Raw genomic sequence first — 24,898 nt, 5'->3', positions numbered from 1 at the left:
AGCTGTCCCTGGGACAGGAGGCAGCCTGACACAGCGACTCCTCCTCCTGATCTGGTGAATTCTGCAAGCAGAAGGCTGGCTGAAGTCATTCACTGCAGAGAGCCGAGATGGGATAGAGAGTTACTTAGTCTGGAGGAGCTGGAGAGGGGGATGGCCCCATCTGCACCTCCCCAGGTCCTTTGGAAAATCTGAAGATGAATTTGCAGGATACTGGATCTTCATGGCAAGAAGCATGAGGGGAAGAGTCGCCATGAGGCCCTGAGGTGGTTCAGACAGCTTCTGGTCCCAGTGGGTGCACAGGAGTTGGGGAACATCTTGGTTTGTTAGGGCTGAGCCATAACAGATTACCACAGGTTAGCTGACATAAAGAACAGAAGATGATTTTCTCACAGTTTTGGAGGCTAAAAGTCCAAGATCAAGACGTCAACAGATTTAGTTTCTCCTGAGATCTCTCTCCTTGGCTTGCCGATGCTGATGGCTACCTTCTTGCTGTGTCCTCACATGGCCTCTCCTCTGGATGCACAGGACCCCTATATTGCTTTGTATGTCTGTTTCCTCTTTTATTTATTTATTGGTACCAGGGATTGAACTCAGGGGTGCTTAACCAGTGAGCCACATCCCCAGCTCTTTTTATATTTTATTTAGAGACAGGTTGCTTAGGGCCTTGCTAAATGGCTGAGGCTGGCTTTGAACTCTTGATCCTCCTGCCTCAGCCTCACTAGATGCTAGGATTACACGTGTGTGCCGCTGTGCCCTATTTCCTCTTTTAAAAGGTCAGCAGCTAGACAGGATTGGGGCTCAACCTAACCGTTCCATTTCAATTAAGTCTTTTCCTATCTCTAAATGCAGTCACAATCTGAGATACTGGAGCTCGGGATTCAATATATGAATTTTGGGGGACACAGTCCAGCTCATAAGAGGCTCTAGCCTTTTAGTGGGGCAGAAGGTAGGTGCAAGACATTTCCCCTCTGCAGGTGGCAGGTAGAGCTATATGAGCTCAATAAGACCAGAGGAGTCTCCAAACATCCCAAGCTCAGCTCACCCACAATGTCAGAGCGTCTCTGCGTATCCTGCTCCTCCCAGCCCAGCTTTCAGTCTGAAATGCCTGGTTGGGAAGGCGAACAGGGCTTCCCTTCTCTGGACTCTGCCCCACCAAGAAGGTAGACTCTTCCTCGCCCCATGTCCCCTGAGGCCATCACAGGTCTTTCCTGGGGGAAGAGAGGAGATGAGATATAAACTGAATGTGACATGTGAGTTTTAAATCAAATTAAAGTGAATTTAATTGAAACTGTCCATGAAGGTATAGGACCTGCCTGAGAAGTCAAATGGGAGGAGAAGAGGGTTTCTTCAGAGCTCACTTGAAGGTAGTGATTGGAAATAAAAATCCAGCAATGTCAATTCATATTCCACTGGGTTAGCCTTTCTCCATAAATTGGAGCTCTTTCTCTCTGAATAAAGAGCAGGTCTTGGGAAAACACAATGAACCAATTTTAGGAGTTATCTCTGAGAAAAGAGTGTTACAGGTAGAGAGTGGTTTGGAAAGAAAATGTACAGTTCCCTCTATACCCTTTTGAACTTAAAGAAAAACCAAGATGTGGATGTATTACTTAAAAAAAACCAACTCACACAATTTAAAATTAAAGCAGCTAAAACAGTTTGGTGCTGTGTAGAATGCTGTGTTAAGAAAGAGCCCTGAAAGATACCTGTCGATTTCATATGTGTGGAAGGAATTTGTTACCGGTGGTAAACATAATTGCTGTAGGAAATTTGGGGCTTCCTGGACTTGAGGTGGAAGCCTGCTCTGCGACTTTGGAGGAAGACCAGTAGGAAGATGGAGGAGGAGAGCCCTGGGCCAGACCTGGAACTGAAGAAACCAGAGAGGGCTGCTGATACTGTTGCTTGAAGGGAGATCGATGTTGTGACAGATGTCTGCAAAGTTTTTGGCAAGAAATGGGGTTCCATTTGGTGTGATGCATTTCAAGGTTAAGCTCTTCCGTGTCATGGAGATGTGGCATGTTTTTGGCTCAAGGCTGAACCCTGGGGTTTGGGATTTATGTAATTGTGGAGACATTAAGTCAAGATGCAATTGCACCATGGTGTAGCCATTGACATTTGCTGTAATCCCTTACACATGTCTTGAAGCAATAGAAGTGATCCCCAGAACGCCAGGAAAGGATTCCAGAAAAGAGCAAGAAAAGAGAGGCCGTTAAAATCCATGAGCATGTTTATACATGTATCTTGTGTAATGCATATTTCCCGTGCATGATTAGTGTTACTCTTGGATGGGTTGAGTACATAAACATGGTGTCACCACAGAGGGATTCAGTGTGTACGGTGACTTGATAGGGAGACTGTAACCCTGTCATCCTGATGGGACTAAATGCCATTGGGAGGGACAGAGCTCTGATGAAAGGAGGTGCACAGACTGGATTCAAGGAAGGAGGCCACCTCACGAATACCTGACTTTAAAAGACACGAAAGGGGGAAGGGGTGAATGGTAATATGGATGGTCAGAGATGCAGTCTCTGCCTTTTTAGGGGAGGAGTTTTTGCCATTGAGAAACACACTCTAGGGATTCTGCTGGATCTAAAAAATATCACTGTTGCCAGATGCTTGATGTTGGTTCAACCCCCGCGTCTGAGGGCAGGCTGGTGGTGTTGCATGAGGATATCTCCTCAAGGAAGGAGTCCTCTCAACCCCTCTCAGCTGTACTTGCTCCACTGTAAAACGGGAGCTCATGTGGGTGTCTGTTTAAAGCCTGGGTAGTGTGGGGTATAAGGAGGCTGCTCTGTTGTACTTTAATGTTCAACTTCTTAGTGAAACTTATGGTCCTGGAAGTTTTTTTTTTTTTAATTCTTTTTTTTCTTTTTGAGAATCATTTGCAAATGGGTGAGGGTGGAGAAGAGGTGACTGAGGAAGAGGCCGAGACAAAGCCTCCAGCCTGCCTTGATGTGACCCTGTGTGCTCACTAAACCCCTGTGAGGTCAGGCATCCTGCTGAGCCTTTTAAACAACATGAACCCCTGCGGGTTAACAGGAGTAGGTGTGGATGATCCTTGCCTATCTGCCATCCTCTCTCTCCTGCAGAGAATCTTCCTCCCCCATTTGTAACCAAGATCCTTTGGCTGACCTACCGTCTGCTCTGGGAGAGGACACTGAGTCAGTGACAAACTTTCTGGTTGCAGCCATTTCTTTCTTCAGGTCTGGGGAGGAGATATGATCCATCTTAGAGCCCATGAGAGTGAATCCCTGGTCCTGGGTGGAACAAGAGGGGGCCCCTCCTGAGGGACTTGCTGCAGGCTGTTAGGACTGAGGCTGGTCTCCTCCTGCCAGCCTGGGGGAGTGGGATGGGGGAGGCAGTAGTGAGGGAGATGCAGGGTCCTGAGGAAGGCTGGTAGGACTTTCAACTTGGCCATGCTTAAAACCACAGCTATAGACAGACGTTTTCAGTGACATAAACTGGTGATGTTCCACCCCCAACCCTTTTGCTCAGTCACTCTGAGTGAGGCTTCCTATCACAGGAGTCCTGTTCCTGTAAAGTATTACCAGGATATTACAACATCAATTTTAGAAGCAGAAAAAAAAATTAAAAAGTAAAAAGTATCCACTGGTGATAATTAGTTTTCAATAAAGATGAAAGGTTGGGAATTGAAATCATAGAGAAAATAGTGGGCTTAAAGATATGAAGAATTCAAGATTAAAAATATCAGAGTAAAAGAGATAAAAATTTTGCATAAAAGACCGAAAGCCCATGTTATATAAGTTTAGAATAAAAAGATAGAATAAGGATAAAGATAAGGAATTGAGAACAATAAAGGGAAAAAAACTGAAGTTTAAGAATAAAAGTAGTTATAGAGAAATATCTTAAATAGAAAATAAAAACAAAAATCTTGTCGATTACAGGGGAAAGGAGAAAAAAAAAACAGTTCTAATTAAATCATTGGGAATCCACACCAAGTTCAAGGTCATGGTTGAAACATTCCACCAATGGGTGTCATTCCATTGGTCAGAGGGAAGGAGGCAGAGAGCCTTTGACCTGAGCAGTGGCCAGTACATGTGCAGGGCACTGCTGGACTCAAGGATATACAGCGGGGCCGGGGTGGGGGGGGACCAGCCTTATGGCCCCTGGGTGGCCTGATTGTTGGTGTCATTCATCCCGCCCGCTGCTTCTCTAGTTCCTCATGGACTGGCCTGAAAACTTGGCACTTTATACACAGAGCTCATAGAGCATCGTTCCAGCCAGTCAGACAACTGGCAGGGAAACAGGGTGTCACTGGATACATTTTTTTGAGCTATTTCCTTTTAAAGAAGAAATATGTGGAGAAGATACGAAAAAAAAAAAAAAAGGAAAAAAAAAAGCCCAGTTACAATTGTCAAACTTCAATAAAACTATTTAGGATTCCATTGATGTTTTGTGGGTGCGGGATGGTTGATTTTTAGCTGGTGTTAAACAGTCATTCTGTTCTCGAAATACTAGAATAAAAAAGAGATTCCATTTTCAATAGAAATGAGAACTTTTTATAGTGTTTTTACATAGTCAATATATTTTTTTTTCTTTTTGAGATTCAAATATAAAAAGAATTTAGTTCAAACTGAAGAACAATATTGAAAAAACATGTTGGTAGAGATGACCTTGTAGCCTCTTAGCAAGGTTAGAAATTATGTAAAGTCTATTCTTGTCTATTGAAAAAACTCAGGAGACAAAACCCAACTCCATGTTCAGATGTCAGAATAATGTATGATACGAAATTGCATCACTTTATTTTTTTTAAATTTAATTTACAGTGTTCAAAAAGTGTTTTATTTGAAAAAAAAGGGATTTTTTTTTCTCTCTCTCCTTGTGTATTCTACAGAATTAATCCTATCATGTTTTAGATCAGTTTTTTTTTGTCCTTCTGGAAATGTTTTCTGGAAGATTTTACTACAGTGTCAGTTATGTTTTGAAACACATTCAGTGTATCTGTGATGGTTAATTTTGTGTGTTAACTTGGCAAGGTCACAGTATCCATCTGGATGGTAATGTGAAGGTATTTCTTGGATAAGATTGATATTTGATTTAATGGGCTGAGAAAAGTAGTTTATTCTCTACATTGTGGGTGAGCCTCATCCAATCAGTTGAAGGTCTTAAGGAAAAAGACTGACCTATTGCAGACAAGAGGGAATTTCCCAGCATATTTGTTCTGGAGTGGAGTTGCCACATTAATTCTTCCAGGGGTTCACAGATTGTTGGCCTATCCTGTAGATTTTTGACTGTTCAGATTACACAACCGTGTTAGACTTCTTTCTTAAAATAAATCTTTCCATGTATAAACATATATACACAGCCTCTTGGTTCTGTTTCTCTGGAGAACTCTGATGGTTAATGCAATATCCAAATTGTTTCAATAGCAGAGAACTGAAGGGGATTTATTTCATTTTTTTTGCACTTGGCTCAAAATCAATTTTTATCAAAAGAGTACAACATCCAAGTGCCAATTACAGCACCCAAGACTGTGAATAGCATATACCTTTCCCTTCATGAAGAAACTCTTTGGTGAAATACATGAGATTGACATTTGAAGATCATGACTTCCCATAGGCTGCTGATCTTTAGAATTCAAAAGAAACAAAGAAACAAACTCACATGTACTATTCCAAAACCCACTGCCCCATATACCCTACCCAGAACTTCAAGCGAAAGGAAAATGTAATGTTCTCTTTTCCGTTGTTATCATTGTTTCTATTATAATTAATAATACCTTGTACCTCATATTCTGATGATTCCAGTCCTTTGCTTAACAACATAAGCCATTATTTAAAAAGTTTCCCATTATGCATTAATTTTAATATTCTATATATTTCTGATATTAAAGAGAATTATATAGCTGGGCATCTGGCACACATGAGTAATCCCAGTGGCTCAGGAGGCTGAGGTGGGAGGATCTCGAGTTCAAAGCCAATCTCAGCAATTTAGGCCCTAAGCAACTCAGTGAGACCCTGTCTCCAAATAAAATACAAAAAAAGGGCTGGGGATATGGATTAGTGGTCAAGCACCTCTGGGTTCAATCTTTGGTACCAAGAAAGGAAAAAAAAAGAAAAGAAAGAAAAAAAAAAGAATTGTATAGAAGAAGATTTTGTTTATCATATATATATTAAAAATCTTTTGAGTCATTGACATTTAAGACATTTAAGACTCTCTGGTATAGTCCTTTGTCCTAGAGGAAGTAAATTAAAAATAATACTGGTTGGACTAATTAAAGACCAAATGAGCTTTATTTTTCACTGTCTGTGTGAACATGGAATGATCTACTCTTAGATTTCTTTTTTTTTCTTTCTTTCTTAAAAATATTTTTTAGTTGTAGATAGACACAATACCATTATTTAATATATTTATTTTTATGTGGTGCTGAGGGTCCAACCCAGTGCCTCATACATGCCAGGCAAGTGCTCTACCACTGAGCCACACCCCAGCCCATTAGATTTCTCATTAATACTTACCAAGAGCAAGCTTGGTCACCTTGTGATAATCAATTTCAGAAATAAACCAATTATTTTTGTACTATTAACACTTTTGAGCCACACAAGGACATAACACAAAACTGACACCTATGTCTCATTCCAGGACTTGTGGGAATGGACTCCCACAGTTATGGAGGCTGAGCCGTTCAGTACAGGCTGTCTGAAGGCTAGAGAGTCGGGCAGCCAGCGACTTAACTCCATCTGAGTCGAAGGCTCAGGATGGGGTGGGGGTGGGGTGGTATAAGACCCAGTCTGTGTCCAAAAGACCAAGGGCAGGAGAAGGTGGAGCTCAGCTTTTCCCTTTTTGTTCTGTTTAGACCTCAGTGGGTAAGATGAGGCCCACCCACGTCACAGACGGTCACTTGCTCTGCACACTGTGAGGTTTTGTTTTCCTAGCATTCTGAGCACCCCCTGGCCCAGGCAAGGTGACACAAATTTAGCCACCTCACAGGCCTATTCTATGAGTCCTGAAACTAACTCTTTCATTTGATTTTGTGTTCTCTATTTATTCACATTGATAACAATTCTTGGCCTCAATGTTGAGATTGCCGATTCCTACAACAAATCTCATCATACACTTCCATATACCTTATTGCTCTTATTCTCTGGAGAACCCTAATGTGCTCATGTTTACGAAAATCTTTTACTAATATTATATATTATATATGCCTATGAACACATGATATATAGTATATAATTATGTACTATATAATCCATAGTTATATATTATTATTATATATTTCTAATACATATTACTTTGGAACAAATGCACATAAAAATATAAAAATATGGACAGAAACAACAGACAACATATTTGGAGCAGGGTAGTGAGGCAGGGAGAAGGAGGTGGGAAGATTACAAAAGGACTTAGCCTGTGTCTGTAGGTTCTTTTACCAGGAGGCTGGGGTAGGGGTAGGGGAGGAGAAGCCGCCTGGGTGGAGGTGGCTTTGAGAGCCTGGCGAGGCGGGACTGCTACTCCAATCTCTGTTTGGCAGTGTCTTGGTGTTTCTGAGCCAGGGCAGACAGTGGGGAGGGGACAAGCATCTTGCCACCTTCTTTTCAACCATCAGGTTTGATGCAGCTTGGTGCCAGCACATTCATGGGTCACTGCTTGTGATTCTCAGTGCATTTCTACAGGCTTTATGACCAGTGCCGTTTCTCCCAGGTTTGGGCTACTAATGACCAGTTCTGGTCTTCACTGCTGCAAGTATCTATCACTGCTGGGGGCTTTTACTTTATTTTAACACCTGTATGACTCATGCTGGGTTGGACACTGCTGTCCTGACAGATAAACACTCAGATTATGGTGGTTTATAAAAGAACTTCCCTGGGGAAAAAGAAAAAAAAAAAAAAGGAATCTTGGATTGAACATCCCTGGCCAGTCCACTTTAGTGCCTGCACACTTCAGGGTCATTCACATTTGCTTTATGCATTATACTCAGGGATTTTAGTTGCCCACAGTGAGAGGAATAAGGAAAGGCACGTCCACCCATCTTCCTAGAAGTGGAAGCTGGTTTCTTTTCTTTATTGGTAAATTACATCTCTATTTGTTCCTATGAGGTTGTTTTTTTATTTTTTTTTGGTGGTGGTGCTGGGGATTGAACCCAGCGAGGGCCTCGTGCATGCCAGGCAAGCACTCTACCAACTGCACTATATCCCAGCCTTATTTGACTTATCTTTAGGAAAAATCCCATGCTGGCAGTGCTCTGGATGGAATTCCTTTTACATTCCTGCAGTACTGCTGAGAGTTACCCAGGTGGCCGTGTGTCCCTGTTGCCTTCCTCAGTTTTGACGTCTATGTCCACGGGCCCTGGCTTCATCCTCACTGTCCTGAGAATGGGGGTTGGGGCGTTTCCCAGCTGTCACCATTGTGAGCAACGCTGGCGTGGACACGGGCGTTGCTCCCGTGAGGCACGTCCAGGAGCTCCTAGAGGTCCACCTGGAGAGGGCCGGCGGGCTGTGGGTTGTGCCTTCCACCAGGGTGGGTAAGGCTAGCTGTTTTCCACAGTGGTTGTGGTAGTGTATGTCCCCGTTAACAGGATGGATCCTTTGTGACCCTCTCCAGACCACGGGCTAGGGTGGCGGTGGGACTTTCCTCCTCTTTCTCCTTTCTCAGTCATTGGTGTCACTGTTGTGGGATGAGCAGCATCGGAACACGGTCCTTCAGGTGTGGTGTGGTCGAGCGCTGCATGAGGACACTTTGGTCAGCGCTGGACTGTGTATATGACGGAGGTTCCAAAGAACTGATGGCCTTAGCTGCCTCAGCAGTGCACACTATGATGTCCTTGCGATGACAGCTGCCCAACAAGGCCCTTCTTAGGACCTTCTCCCAGTCTTTAAGTGACTTGAAAGTATATTTAGAGTTTTGGTTTTTTTTTTGCTCCTGACACAAGGGTCAATGTCATCCCCAATTTTCCATCTTGTTTCGAATAACTCTTTTTAAAAAAAAATCATTTTAATATTTAGTTTTTCTGTACTAATTTCTTTCTTTTTTTATTCATAAGACCATTTATATTTTCTCTCTTCTTGTCTTGATTAATTTTGCCAAACTTTGTTCATTTTGTTAATTTTTCAAAATTGTTAATATTTGGTTTTATCTTCTCTGTTTCATTTTCTTTTATCTCTTTCTTTGTATTTCCTTTAGTTTTATTCTGTTGTTTTATTTATTTTTCCTTCTTCTCTCTCTCTTCCCCCCCCCCCCCCGGGGGTGCTTAATCACTGAGCCATATCCTTAGCCCTTTTTGTATTTTATTTAAAGACAAAGTCTTGCTGAGTTGCTTAGGGCCTTGCTAAGTTGCTGAGGCTGGCTTTGAACTTGTGATCCTCCTGCCTCAGCCTCTGAGCTGCTGGGATTATAGTCTTGCACCACTATGCCCAGCTTTGTTGCTTTTTTCCTAAATTCTTATGTTGGGGAGTTAATTCATTAATTTTGTGGCCTTTTTTTCCACCTAGTATTCATGTTTAAGGTCATAAATTTCTCTCAGATCCTTATTTTTGTTGCACATTTAGATATGTGGTTTTAAACATTTTAAGCCACTTTTAGGTATTTCAACATTTTTACTCCATTTTTAACTTGTGAGCTATTAGGATTTTTTTCAAATAAGTGGGAATTAAAATATAATAATAATAATAATTATTATTATTATTGGTACTGGGGATTGAACTCATGGAGTTCTTACCACTTAGCTATATCCCCAGTCCTTCTAATTTTATTTTTAAGATACTCTCATTAAATTGCAGAGACTATCCTTGAACTTGTGATCCTCCTGCATCAGCCCTTCCGAGGTGCTGTGATTACAGATGTGTCCTACTGTGCCTGGCTCCAGTCTTTATTTTATTGATGTTTGACTTAACTGCATGTTTCTTTTGGTAAAAATGTTGAGACTTTCTTTAGAATATAATCCATAATAAATTTTTATAAATAGTTATATGTACTTGTGAAAAACATATGTTATTCTAGTTGTTGGAAGCAGAGTTTCATATATATATTCACTACAATGATTTTTTTTTCTTTTTTTTTTATTGGTTGTTCACAACATTACAAAGCTCTTGACATATCATATTTCATACATTAGATTGAAGTGGGTTATGAACCCCCAATTTTACCCCAAATGCAGATTGCAGAATCACGTCGGTTACACATCCACATTTTTACATAATGCCCTATTAGTAATTCACTACAATGATTTTTAAGATTGTGTTGGGTGGATCTTGCATATCTTTTCTGTGTTTCTTCCCACTTGAATTGTGTATTTGAATAGTCGAGAGGCTGTGCTGAGTTCTCTCACTATAATGGTGGTTTTATTACTCTGTCCCTGGAGTTCCAATAAAGTTTTCTTCATATAATTTAACTTAATTTTATTAGGTAAGAGCATATTTAAGCTTTATTTTCTTAGAGGACTGAATTGGGTAGTGAATTGAATTATCTGTCCCTAAACTACAGTTTACTATAACATTTGTTTTCCATGTGGTTGACATAGCTACAACAACTTTCACTTTGTTGTGTTTGCTTGATAATTTCATTTTCTATCTTTTTACTTTTAACCTTTGTATTTCCTCATGTTTTGGGTCTTTTATAAAAAGCATAGTTTGGATTTTTGTAAAATCCATTCTGTTAATTATATCTTTAAAATTCTGTCCATACTCCTCCTTATGCTGATTATTAAGAAGTTCTGCCCAGTTTTAAACATCTCAACTTGTTATTTCTGTCCCCCCCCCTTTATTTCTACTTCTTTACATCTACTTCATTCCCTCCCCTCTTTAACATGATGCTGTATCTACTAAGAATGCTGTTCTGGAAATTGGTAAGGTCACAATGAGACGAGCACCCAGAATATAAGTGCCCCGTGGTTCCCAGTGGTCTTGGGGTCTTCACCTGACACTCATGCTGACCCCGCCAAGCAGTGAGCTCAATGACGTGGTTACTGCGCTCTGGAGCAAGATGCTGTTCTTGTCGAGCTGGTGGAGTGCATGTCCAGCTTGGTAACCACAGGGCTTCGCTCTTCTCCCAGCCCTTGTGAGAACTCAGCTTTCAACATTTTGGGGGACTGTAAACTTTTAAGTCAGGGTTATTGTGAATATATCAGATCTTGATGAGAGAAGGAACTTGCACACAAGTTTCCTCTTTTACTTCATAATAGCATCCTCCCTCTCTCTCTCTCTCTCTCTCTCTCTCTCTCTCTCTCTCTCTCTCTTCTCTATTTTAGGATAGCAAACAACTAAATCAGGGTGTGTGACTTCTTATTCATAGATTGCTGGCAGCATCTTTATATTCATTTGTTCTCTTAAGAACTTTATCCTCCCTGGGCACAGTGGCGCACACCTGTAATCCTAGCAGTTTGGGAGGCTGAGGCAGGAGGATCATGAGTTCAAAGCCAGCCTCAGCAATCTAGTGAGGCCCTAACCAACTTAGCAAGACCTTGTTTCTAAATAAAATACTTTAAAAAAAAGGGATGGGGATGTGGCTCAGTGGTTCAATCCCTGGTACAAAAAAGAAAAAAAGAAATAAACTTATCCTCAAAGTTATACTCCATGTATGTATAATATGTCAAAATACACTCCACTGTCATGTACATCTAAAAAGAACAAATAAAAAAACAACAAATTAAGAAGGGAAATGAAAAGATTTTTATCCTCAATGTTTTCTACCCGGGACCTTGCATGGAAAACCTTCTGAAGACTTACATTCCTGAGTTACATTTAACCTCTCTGATTTGACTGATATTTAGGCTATAAAATTCTAAATCCTAATTTTTTTCCTTCAATACTTCAGAAACTATTCTCACATTGTCTTCTCATGGACAGCTTTACTTTTAAATAATTTGGTTCTTATTCCTTCAATGTGACACTTTCTTTGGGTTGGCTTTTAGAATTTTCTTTTCATCTTTGTCTTTTAAACTAAATTTACTCTTAAATTTTAGCTTAACGCAGTGTGAATGTTTTTCTTTTCTTTAGGGCTCTAAAGGTGTTGGGCCTTTAAAAAAATCTGCAATACTTAACTATAGTATTTCTTCAAGTATTTGTTCCATTTTTATTTTCCTGTCATTTCTGCTGTTCTGACCATTTGGATCTTGGCTGCTGGGCTCTGATTCTTATACCTACTGGCCTTTCTGTTTCTCTTGTCTCTGTCCTTCTTTCCTCCTTCCCATGATGTACTCTTAAGAAGGTGTCCCATCTTTGTGACCTTTATTTTAACTATTGTAACTTTACTTTAAAATAACTTCATTTTCTATCATATGGATATGTTTTTTTAATGTGTTCATTAAACTGACTTAAAATTATTGGTTCAAATATTTTGGCTTATATTGGAATCTGAACCTAGATGTTTGTGTTCTTCCAAAGCTTATCCTTTAGGTTTATGGGGCAGTGATACTGGGGAGGCCAGACCCTGTCTCTGACCGCACAGTCAGTGAGGGGAGGGTGGGTGCATGCAGGAGTCTAGAATGCAGAGGTTTGGGGATGAACAGCAGGGTCTATCACTCTACACTCTAAAAAAACAGCTCAGGGAAGCCCTGTGCTCTCTGTCCTTCAAGAAAGAGCAGCTTTAGTTTGGGATCTTCCTTAAGTGCAGCAAATTCCCCCACAGGACCTCATTTCACGTACTGTCTCATGATAACTTCCAGTGCTGGGCTGCCTTTATTTTTTTTGAGATCACTTGGATTAGAGGTTTGAATGGCTCTAGGTGTGGGTTGGGTACCACTTGTCCCAACAGTATCTTTTCTGTTTTACCTTCTCTGTGGTTTACTGGGCTGCCTCTCAGGCTGAACAAAGCCACACTTTTCCTCCAACGTCTATTTAAAGCACAACCCTCTGACTTTATCTCATGGATTTTTTTTCTTTTTTAAATTTTTTATTAGTGCACTATATGTATAATAGTGGGGTTCAAATTGACATATACTTTAATTCCTATAACATAATCTCAGGGACTTCTTGCACCTTTCTGGGTGTGTTTGGCTGATCTTTGAAGTGAAAGCCCACGGGGTGCCTGTTCACCGTCACAGTAGGATCTGCAAGTGAACCCACCCACCACTGGCTACCATTTTAAAACACCAATTTTTTTTCCCCTGTGAAAATTAGCATATAGTTTTGTCTGATGATTTTAATTTTACAAAAGATGTTTCATCTATAAATATCAGGGTAAAACTTAAAACACTGTACCCAAGCTCTTCATCTGTGTTCCCTTTCCAAACACATGTTTGTGCTGTTATGTTTCTTAACCTTCCTTTATTTTGAGTTCACTTCTCTTGTTTTTCTCTCTCTCTTTTTTTAAATCGTTCTACTTTGTTATTTTTAACATTGCATAATATCTTAAAATTATATGCTCAATTGTTCCCAACCTGTGCTGGTGTAGAATGTTCAGTTTACTTTTACTCTTCGTTACTGGAGACCAATAGAACATCTTTATAAATATATCTTTTAAAATTTATTAGTTTAGATTTATTCCTAAGAATGAGGTTCTGAAGTCCATGGATGTAAACACTTTATGGTCCTTGAGAAGTCTTGCCAAATTGCCCTTCGAAGAATGATACTGCTCTTTGAATGGTTTTCTACACACTTATTCTGATATATATACTTAATTGCATATGCACAAACTTCTTGTACATCACTTAAGACAAATCCTCTTCTGTCTTTTTACACTACTCTGATTACATTTTTTAAGGATACATTAAATTAAAATGGTGATAGACCATCTCATTTTTTTAAAACCACTATTACTTCCAAATAGCCCTGTAGAATCCTCTTAATTCTAATTCTAATTTAAGTAATTAGGAATATAAATATAAATTAAGACAATGGGTGACATTTACTCTCTCAGATTTTAACAATATAGGGAGCACGTCTTCGTCATATATTTGGAGGTCTTATGTGTCCAACAAACATGCAAAATATTTTTTGAAGTTAGTGTTAACTTTTATAATTGCCTGAAAGTCTGTCCCTTCCACTCTGTTTGGAACTATGTAATGCCCAGGGTTTTGCATTATGCAAGATAATCAGGATAGAAGGACAGCTATTAGACTGCTTATCAAAACCTGGTGCTGGGCTGGGGATGTGGCTCAAGCGGTAGCGCGCTCGCCTGGCATGCGTGCCGCCCAGGTTCGATCCTCAGCACCACATACCAACAAAGATGTTGTGTCTGCCGAGAACTAGAAATAAATATTGAAAATTCTCCCCCCCCCCTCTCTCTCTCCTCTCTCACTCTCTCTTTAAAAAAAAAAAAAAAAAAAACCTGGTGCTCACACTAGGCTTAATTTGATCTACGAAATATGCGACATTTTTTATTTTTTACAGATCAAGGGCCACACAGCAATTTACTCCTACTATTATCTTTAAACATAGTTTTGAATGTGATGCATTTTTATAGTGCATCATGGCTTACAATATTCTTGATAGAATTATGGTTAGTATGTGCCAAGTTTGTTTGTGATATTAAACATGTGATCCTTGGATTCATTTTTGTTACATGAAAAGCAATCTCAAATTCTGGTGAGTCAACAATACAAAACTTTCACTCTCTCCCTCAGGGGTGCATGGGTTATCTGTGGCTCACTGGCTCCAGGAATGATGACCTTGGCTCCAGGCTATGGATTGAGTTTCCATTTGCTTCACCTGTGCCAGTCACCACCTGGGACATGCAATTCCTCTGGAAGACCTCAGAAATGCAAGCAGGCTGGCCAAACCACACAAGGATGTTTAAAATATCTCCTAACATTGCATTAGCCCAAGCCGGTCATCCGGCCAAGTTCCACAGCAAGTGGGCTGGGTTTTGCATTCCTCCCACGGTAGAAGGCACTGTGAAGTCACATAGGAGGGCTATGAATGCGTCACTCTGTTAAGGACTGAGTGAAAGGCTGAGGACTGTAACCCCATGATCATAATCCTGAAAGTATTTCTGCAGATTGTTTTGTGTGAACTCACCGTGATTCCATCTCGTTTGTTGTATTAAAGATGCAGGTAGGACTACATTTTAGGTGAGAAGCCTAGGAAGGACATTTCCCAGAATCTCTTGCCAACAGAATTCTGGGTCAGATTCTGTTAATGAGAAACACTTACTGGAGATATGGAGAGTGAAAAATTAGGAGAAAGTATTATTTTCTTCCAGCAGTGAACTCCTGTGTACTGCATGAATTTATCACACCAGTCTCTCTTGCGTATCTTTTGGATGATTTGGCAATTTCTCCTGATGTCATTTTTCTCTTAGTTTAGGTTCCACTGAAAATAGAACCTGAGACAAGGATGTGGATGCAAAGAGAGCATATTTAGAAGGAGACCTCTGGGAGCAGATGGTCCTCTAGGGTCATCAACTCCAACCCTGGAACTTTCACTATCTCCCACCCGCCAGCTCCCAGGCTTCCTGAGGAGGAAGAACAGAAGCATCCTCAATGTTTTGAATAAAGAGCTGGAACAGTGACAAAGGCACAGAGATGACTGTGAAGAGCTCTGCTGGTTTTGGTTTTGTTTTCTTCTACACAAAATGCAAAAGCTGAGACTTGGTGGGTCACTTGCCAGATCAAAATGCATGAGACCTTGCATGATTTTACAGCTTTTATTCTCACTGCCATTTGCATTGCTGCTTCTTTAACAATTGCATGGGGTGGGTGCTGTCTGTCTTGACCAAGTGTCTTAACTCTACATTGTCTGATTTCACAGCTCAGTCTGTAATAAATCAAGAACTTGGCCATCTCCTGTAGAAGTGAGTCCCCAGAGAGTCTGGCTGACATGCATTGGCCTGGAGGAACTGGTTACTCCTGATCACATACTGGACTTGGTTGCTTCAATGTAGGCGTTGCTATCCCGGGAAGCCCTGCCCCTGCAGCCTGCCAACATCTCATCACTCTTCTCCTTACTATTTCACAGATGTGTTAGATGCTTTGGGGAATAAAAAAAAGAAGCTCATAGCTGTTTCCCAAAAGTTTAAATGCAATCCTACAAGGGGCTGTTTACCAAATTAGCAAAACAAACTCTGGGGGCAATTGAAAGAGAAGAGAGATTTTGTGTCCTGGATCCTTTTGGAAAGGCCCTAGGAGCCAGGTCTGAGCAATGCTCTAAAGAATGGGTAGACTTTAAACCAGGGAGCTGTGTTCTAAGTACCTCTGAGGATGCAATCTCCTTGGAGCCTGGTACTTTCAAGCAAATGCCATTTTAAAGTGTGATCTTATTTCTCAACGGCAACTGAATTGTCCTGGTTCTTGAAGTTTGCCAAGAAAGATGCTTGGCAAGTACTTGGAGCAGCTTGTTGGGAACTTGGGCATGAAGAGCTCAGCAAATCTGGATAAGAGTCTAGACATAGTGGGACCTACAAAGGGAACACCTGGTGGCTCATGTGCTGGGGCAGACAGATGTAGTATGGTTCATGCACCTGGGACCAAGCCTTTGTGTCACAGTGCTGGAATTTGCTTATGGAGTTTTCCTGCTGTGCAAAGCCCACCAGCTTTTGAGAGGACTTCTACCCACTGGAGCCATGCACCTCTTCTGCATCTTCTGGGGAGAACTAGAACTATTGATTTCCCTTGGGCTATCATGATACTTCCATAGAGTGGCATGGAGGGACTTCAGAGCTTTGTGTGTGCCTCAGAGTTTTGTCTTTTGTGAGTGTATGTTGTCTGCAACCTCCCACTTGTGAGAGGGAAAGCAGTTTTCTTCCAGCTCCAGAGGATCCGATTGACTTCGGGTCACTTTTGGAAGCCATTGTGTTTGGATCTCAGACTGGGGTTCAAATCCTAATGCTGCCATTAGCAGGCAACCACGGCTGATCTGGTTTTTCTTCTCTGGGGATGGTGGTTAACCATCCCTGTTTCATAGCATCTTTGAGAGATGGAATACAGTCAGGATGTAATGCACTTGGTGTGGAGTTCCAGAAGTTTCACTTCTCTAAAAGCTTGAAAGTTCAATTTCAATTTAATGAAAAAAGTAAGATATTTATGTATAATTAATATAAAGTCTAAGGAAAAAAATCTTTAGATTTAAGTTGAGGAATTTGAAAGTGGAACTATGGTTTTATTTCCAAAATGAGCTGTTGTTTCCAGTGACTATTTTATTCACTTTATATGGAAAAAATAAGTCATATAGGAGAGATGGCCTGGGTATGAAGGCATCTGAGGAAAAGCCGCTAATTAAACACATAATTTGGTACAGACTGTGTACCCAACATATTTTGGCACATAAAATATTTACTCTGATAGACTGAAGCTGTTACTGTGAACTGGGTCTGCGTTGTTATTGAGACTGAGTGTTTTTAATCTAGCAAATGATAATGACTTCATCGCTTCTGACTTCGTGTGTCTGGTTTCAGCCTGGAATGAGGTTTTATTGCTGTGCTTTCAGCTTTGGGGAAGAGTGCTTGATAGACTATCACTGCTAAGATCCTGTCTTTGAAAAGAACATTAAATACTTGTTAATTTATATTTATATTTAAAACTTCAAATCCATGCTAACCATGAGCAAAGCTTCCTCATTATGAATTTTCCTCATATTTCTAGTTTATGGGAAATGCACCAACTTGAACAGCACAAAAAAGTAGATCAGCTTCAAGTTTCTTTCCAAAATGCTTTTAATGTTTTGGACTCTGTGTGTCCCAGCTTCCTAGAGCATTTGTATTTGGAGCAGGGCAGGCCGGGCGCATATAAACAGGTATATGTTGAAGTAATAAAAGAAGCAAACTAACCCTGTGTTTTAAGAAAGCACTGTTTGGGTTTATTTCAGTTTCAGATTTACTCAGCTAATGCACTGAAGTCTAGTTCTTGGTCCGAGACGTGGTTAGATTTTTAGAACGTGCAGATTTTACTTGTGTTCAACTTCTGTTTCCTTCAGGTGGTCTCTCTCTGGCTTTTACAGATGCTGAGCTTTAGATTTGGGTGGATGGACTGAGAGTTTGCTATTCTTCTCTGTAGTTCAAGATCCTAGATTATTTCCCAGAGTCTAGGCTTCAGGTGATGTAGCCTAGTGGTTCAGCACAGATTCGAGTCTGGCGAGTCTGGCTGTGGTCTGGCTGTGGCCCTGAGATTCTGCATTTCTAACAGGTTCCTAGGAGATGCTCAGTCTGTTGGAATGAGGAGAAAGAGTGTTCTGCAAGCATTTTGAAATTTTATTGTATGGGTTTGAATTTTTGTTTTACTAGATTTTTGAGCTGGGTCACCTTGAATGACTCTGTGCCTCCCTTTTGGTATCTGTCAAAATGGAGTGATCAGAATGGCATTTAGATCTTAGGGTTCAGAATAATTAATATGATCTATATGAAGTATTTAACATAATAGCCAAGTGAAAACTCTTGATGAGTATTAGTATATATTTTATCTAATGGCTTCTAGAAAATAGGCAGGGGAGAGACGTAGTCCTAATATATGCTATGTATGTTATTTTTGCCCCCAAAAAGTTTCACCACAACTGGAGACACCCTGTTGCCTGGGATGTCTTAGTCTGGCAGTGCAAATTCTGCATTCTGGAACTCCGTACCCCCTTTTAGCAAACTGGGAACAATTGGTCAGCCACATATTTTTCTCTGCTTATTTTCAATTTTCACAAGAATCTCTGGACACAGGTATCATTACCTGCATTTCACAGATGGCCCATGGGCCATGGCTAGTAAGTGGTGAACCTCTATTCAAATCTGCCTTCCAATGGCCTAAGCCCTTGCCCTCCATAACATCTGTTGTATATTCAGATGTTGCTTGTGCATTCTTTTCTTTTTTTATTTTTATTTTTTGAAGTTCTAGAGATTGAACCCAGGGATGTTCTACCACTGAGCTACATTCTCAGCCCTTCTTATTTTTTCCTTTGAGACACAATCTTGATAAGTTGCTCAGGGTCTAATTGTTGAGGCCGGCCTTGCATGTGATCCTCTCACCTTAGTCTACAGTGTCTCTGGATTGCAGGACTTCACCATTGTGCCCGGGCTCTTTGTGTATTCTTTAATATTTAAGTTTTTATCAGTGGAGCTAGGGTATAGCTTACTGGTAGACATGTGCTTAGTGTGTGCAAGACTCGAGTTTCAATCCCCAGCACACACACATTATATTGAAAACATATTTGGTTTTAAATAAGATCAAGAAATAAAAGATCTTTAATCGCCATATGGTTATTTTATAGAAAATAAATACATAAATAGGGAATATACTAGATAATCCAAAATCAGGAGGCTGCCCTGGTCCAAAGTCTGAAGAAAGGCAACTCCTCTCAGAGACTTGCTTTGTGCAGGCTGAAGGGAAGGGACAGCTGGGTTACTGTGAGGCTTAGAGGCAGAGCATTTAGGTAATTCTGGGGCAGAGTGGAGGTTTAGGGAGGGAGCTAGGGAAAATTGGATTTTGTATTTTTTTTTCCTCCTGGTTCTTTTTTTACCCCAGTCTTTTGCCCAAATGACTATACACATGCTTCTTACCACTTCTTCCTTTCTCTGTGTTTGTAAAAGATTGATTGGGACAGACAGAACTAAGCTCTGTCAGGTGGCAACATCAGGGGATGGTAGCAAGTTCGAGCGAGCATCCTCAGGTTATCTCATCTCCTGTCTCCAGGACAGCGCAGGATTTACATCAGCTGAAGCCGTTTCTTTCTCTTCTGGAAAAGAATGCTATGCACTCCAAAACCACTCTGTAAATGGTCTGCACAGAATTCCCCAGTTTTTCTATTAGACAGTTGCTGTTTACATGCAGAGGAATTCTTACAATAGTTTCTGGTTTCTTTAATTGGATGTAGCCACAGCCTCTAGGCCTTAGGAGAAGTCACTTTTTAAAAATTTTTTAAATGTTCCAAAACTAGAGTTGGATATAACATTTAAGATAACAATAAAAGCATTAAAAATTCATTGCAAAAGGAATTTGAGAAATTACACTCTGTGCATGAATAAATATACACAGTGAATTTCACCTTTATGTGTATCTATAAAGCACCAATTGAAAAACAATAGATAGATAGAAGGAAGATCAGTAGAGTACAGGAATGGGGGGAGGGAGGAGGCAAGGACAACAGGGAGCACCAGGGACTGAGAAAAATTTCAATAACTTAATGCATAAAATATAAATGTGAATAGATAAAGTTAATTCTTAATATCTTTAAAATTTATAGAATCACTTAAATTTCAAAGCAGGGATCCTTTATTATACTTGATTATTTTGTTACATTTGTGGATAATTTAAATATGCAATGGATTTGAAATATTGTTCAAACACCTGGTTTTGTTATAGAAGACAAGAATTAAATGGAAATGTTATCCTTAGTTCATTTGTTTTTGATTTGTCTATACTTTGACGATACAGCCTATGAGTAAGTTATATTTTGTCAATAAGCTTAGAAATCACAAAAAATTATTGGTAAAACAAACACTGAAAAATAGAAGGAAAATTTGGAATTATTCTGTGATTCTCAAAGTGTGGTTCTTGGGCCAGCAGCATCAGCATGACCTGATGTTAAAACTTGTTAAAAATGGAGATTTGGGGGCCTTTCCTTACACTTGTTGTATTAGAAACTCTGGGACCACGGCCAGCAATTTGTGCTTTAATAACCCCTTTGGGTGAATCCAGTGCAAACCAAGGGTGAGAGTCCCTGGTCTAGGTCACCTGGAAGAGTATCTAATGGGTCATTATGATGATGTACCTTTAGCATGGAGTGAGAATTAGATGGGTAATTGATGATTGACAGGTTAGGTAACCATTCTCTCTGCTTTCTCTAGAAAGGTGACCACCTTGAGGCAGTTCAGAGTAATAGAATGAATCTGAACTTTGAAGTGTGAAAATCTAGTTTCCAATTTGCAACTTTTTATAGCAAGTCACTAAAGCACTTTTGAGTTATGGTTCTAATATATTGTGGCTCAGAGGAAGAGCACTCGCCCAGCATGCATGAGGCACTGGGTTTGATCCTCACACCACATGAAAACAAAATAAAGGTATGTGTCTACCTACAACTAAAAAATAAATATTAATAAACAAATAAATACTAGTAATCTTCCCCCAACCAAGTCACATCGACTTGTGATCAAATGCAGGCCTACACATAAGGCAATTTAAAAATTTTCTAGTATTATGCAAATGTTACTTTTTATATACTCATTACTGCCAGTATGATTGCATATCTCAAAACTTACCCTTCTCACCTCCCCATTCTTTGCCCCATTAAAATTTAATTACATCTTGAAATTTAAGTTTTGCAAAACAGGGATTTTAAAAAAATGATATTGGCGTCTTTAAATAAAAAAAGAAACCGGAGCTCTTGAAAAATATTTTACATATGAAATGATACATATGGATTTTTTCTTTGTTTCATGAATAGTCTTTTACATGCCTTTAAATCCACAATGTGAAACGAATCAGTAGCACACTTCAGGGATACCATGGCAATAATAATGCATTTGGAACATTAAGTGTCAAATTTCCCTCACATATTTCAAAAATTGTTTTACATTTTTCTGGTTTAACCTCTCTTGACACCAGTGAACTTAAGGCTTGTAATTGAAGGATAAGTGAGTAAAAAAGCAGTTCAAGTGATAATATATCCATTTCAATTCCTATTTTCTGGACGGAGACCTTTTATGCTAAGTTCATGTGAGAGCAAATTTTTATGACAAAATTATAACCCTCAGATAGACATTACTCAGGCGGGCTGAGATCTGTCCTGGTATAATGGATTTTGTGACAATGAAATGCAAGAGAATCTCCCAAAAGCTTTGCCTAAGAAAATTCTGACAGTAGCCTATGTGCTGCCGAAATTTTCAAGATGCTATTATGAATCATTATAGAAAAATGGCTGGGTATTTTAATCATGAAATACAATTGTGTAAAAAGGAGAAAGATGAGTACAGGAGAATCTTTGACATTTTGCTTTGTATTCATATTAGCCTCACTATGTAGAAAATGTTGCTTTTAATGTGGTTTTGCACAATAAAACCTTGTGGTTTGGAAGGGCTCGTGTATTTGTTTCCCCTAATTTGAGTTCTGCCCATAATTTTCTGCATATTACCAGCCGAATGAAAAGGAAACATCCTCTGTCACCAGATGTAATCTGAACTTCAGATCATTCCTTGTAGATTCATTCTTTCCTAAGGGGGAGAACACTGCTTCTTTTTCCATTTCAATGTGTTGATTTTTTGAGGTATCTGCGTAAAGTTTCAGTACTGTACTGTGCACAATTAAAAAAAAAATCACATCCTTGGCAAGGATCATAATTTCATGACAAATCAGCAGGTTAATGATTTTCTGAAATTTTAAGATTTTTGATTTTCCTGTTTTTGATCATTGGAAATATTTTATATTTTCCATCCACCAAATGGAAGTTTTTATATTTTTTTCCTGAAGATCATTAAAAAGGGAAAGAAGAAACTAATAGTAATAAGCACAATAACAAAAAGGAAGTCAATGAGAAACTTTTAAAAAGACTGGAGTTGGCATTTTCACACTTTTATGTGTGAAAATATGATATTGTTCTGTTTGTTTTGGTACCATCCAATTCTTTCACAAGAAGAAACCACCTGAGCCAGTTCATTACAAGACCATGTACTTTGTCCCAAATACAAATAATATGGAAATCATTGGCTTAACTTGATAAGCACCTATTATCTCAAATTCTAACAAAAACCTAATAGATGGATCTGGCAGGCAAAGGTGTTGGTAGCTGGCTGATTGTTGTTCAGTGGTAGAATCAGGATTCCAATCTCCACCTCCTGGTTTCTACTCCCATGATTTTGTGTAACACCATAGCATCCTCCAAAAGTGTCCACCTAGGGCACATCTGGAACTGGTTTCCCAATTGTTCCTGTATTGTTGCATTAATTAGGATTAGGCTTCATTGGGAACAACAGTGATTCAAATCAAAAGTAGATTAATTAAGACCTTCCTTTCTCTTTTCTTTCTCCTCTTTCTCCTTCTTCTTCTGTGCTCAGAATTGAACCCAGGGCCTTGTTCAAATTAGGGACATGCTCTACCACTGAACTGTACCTATAACCCCTATTTATTTGTCACATTTAAGTCCTAGGTGGTGTAGACCTTGATTAGCATCTCTAGTTGGTGAAGTTCTATGGTTCCAGGCTTCTCCTAACAGTTTCTTTGCTTTGATTCTCAAGATCACTTAGGGTCCAAAATGATGGACAACCATTAGCCATCACAATTGTATTATAGCCCAAAGAGAAGAGAACAAGATGAAGGGCCCAAGTGAGTGTTCCAGAGGTCTTGGAACTGAGCCTCCTAGACTGTAGCCCATGATGCTTCTTAAAACTCATAGGCCAGAACAATACAATGGCTGCTATGATTTGCAAGAAAGTTTTGGAGATTTTATTTGGATGGCCATGTGTCTAGTTCAAAGTTGGGAGATCTCCTATAAGGGAGAATAGAGTGAAGAAGGAGGGAAAGGAAAGAGAGAAGAATGGATTTTAGAGGATGCCATGCAGCAGTGAAGGTCCAGGTGGTCAGGTAGGGTTTATGGACTCCATTGGTTCTTACAGATACTCAGATAAATAAGTGTTCAACCAAGATGACTTACTGCTGCTGCTTCATAATTCGTGAATTCAGGGAACTTTGACATTAATTTAATATTATAACACCACATTGTAGATTTTTTGGGGCCAATGCATAGTCTTCTTTAGGAAATCTCATTTACATTTTCTATATTAAATATAAATTGCTAGTTTATAGTGGTGAGAACCACATGGTGGAATTAAGATGAGTTATCTGTCCTTGACTTATCCCCTGACAGGGGAGACCAATATCCATCCATTTGGAATGTCAAAATAACTTAAGACTTCTTTTGTGACGGTAAGGTGGCCAGGGAGAACGTGAAGACTGAGAGAACTTGCATGCGCTCTATAACACCTTCTACCTTTCTCTGGAGATTAAATCTTTGCTTTTTTGTTTAAATTAGCCATAGAGGTTTGTGTTCCATGAGAAATAGTAACTCCCTTCTGGAAGTCTAATGTTTGCTCAGCCGATGAGTATTCCTGTGATCAAAGAATGGTGTGTGGGATATAAGGAGGAACTTTTGACAGGACATTTAAAAATCAGTTTAGACTCCTGCTTCTCACTGGAAGTTCATTTATTGCATGGTTAATTTCCTCATGGAAGTGAGTTGTGTATCTCAGCACAAGACCATTGCTCTCAAATAACAAATTTTCGAAACATGAAAAAAATGCCCCTCAAGTGAATTTAATAGGAAAATTGGAAAAAAAATGTTGATTTAGAAGATTTTTTTATTAGGATATATTATCAAGAATATTATAGGAGATTGCAGAACTTGTAACTTGAGCACTACGCCCTTTTCCTGATAAAGGGGAAGTGTATGGGAAGACTCAGTACAGATTGCCCAAACATTTTCATAAAAATGAAACTTGAGTTTTTAAACTTTAATGCAGATGTCTTCCTTCACATATTTATTTTCATTTTCATATGAATTCAAAGAGGCAAACATACCCTAGAAAGCCATTCAAAAAACTATTTGATTAGGATAAAGAATGATCTTGTAGGATTTTTAACTTTTAGCTAGTCAGATAATTTTTTTCCTAAGAAAATAAATATCAAACTGAATAATAACTCAAATAAGTTGTATATAAAACTTTTGTGTCTTTTACAAATAATACTGGATGGACATAGGACATCTTCAACAACTGGAATTCTCTCTCACCTCCTCCATCTAAAATCCTACTGGAATTAGAGATATTTATGTGAATTTAGGGGTAGATCTGAGTTAAAAACCCTTTCTCAGCTGAGTAAGTGTGAACGAGTCTATAATTCCCACATGGCATATTTAAGGGAATAAATTGACACTCCTATGTTCTGAAACCAGTTTGGAATGCTAAATATTTAGGTATAGGTATTATATTTTTTTTGTGAGACAACATATTCTCAGACAAAATTTTGTCTTTCACTTTCTTGTCACTGTTCCCTCCTCGACCTGTAATGAAATTTTTTTTTTAATATTTATTTTTTTTCTAG

The 24,898-nt window shown here is 39.4% G+C and overlaps 1 long non-coding RNA gene across 7 annotated transcripts in view; it reads left to right on the top strand.

Moving 5' to 3' along the window:
* The window catches only part of LOC308652948, a 70,988-nt gene that overhangs the window by 37,612 nt on the left and 8,478 nt on the right, over positions 1–24,898 (top strand). For 4 of the 7 annotated variants that reach the window (XR_014022946.1, XR_014022948.1, XR_014022950.1 and 1 more), the window contains 2 exons: positions 15,201–15,487; positions 15,645–21,019. This is a non-coding gene — a long non-coding RNA (uncharacterized lncRNA). Of the gene's footprint in view, positions 1–15,195; positions 15,488–15,644; positions 21,020–24,898 lie in introns of those variants that run through there. The other 3 variants (XR_014022947.1, XR_014022949.1, XR_014022945.1) reach the window with 2 other exon arrangements.

The sequence above is a fragment of the Spermophilus citellus genome (genome assembly GCF_964194105.1).
Source record: "Spermophilus citellus genome assembly, chromosome: 7".
Lineage (NCBI taxonomy): Eukaryota > Metazoa > Chordata > Mammalia > Rodentia > Sciuridae > Spermophilus > Spermophilus citellus.
The sequence above is the reverse complement of the archived record's forward strand: the minus strand, read 5'-3'. Positions and strand labels throughout refer to the sequence as shown.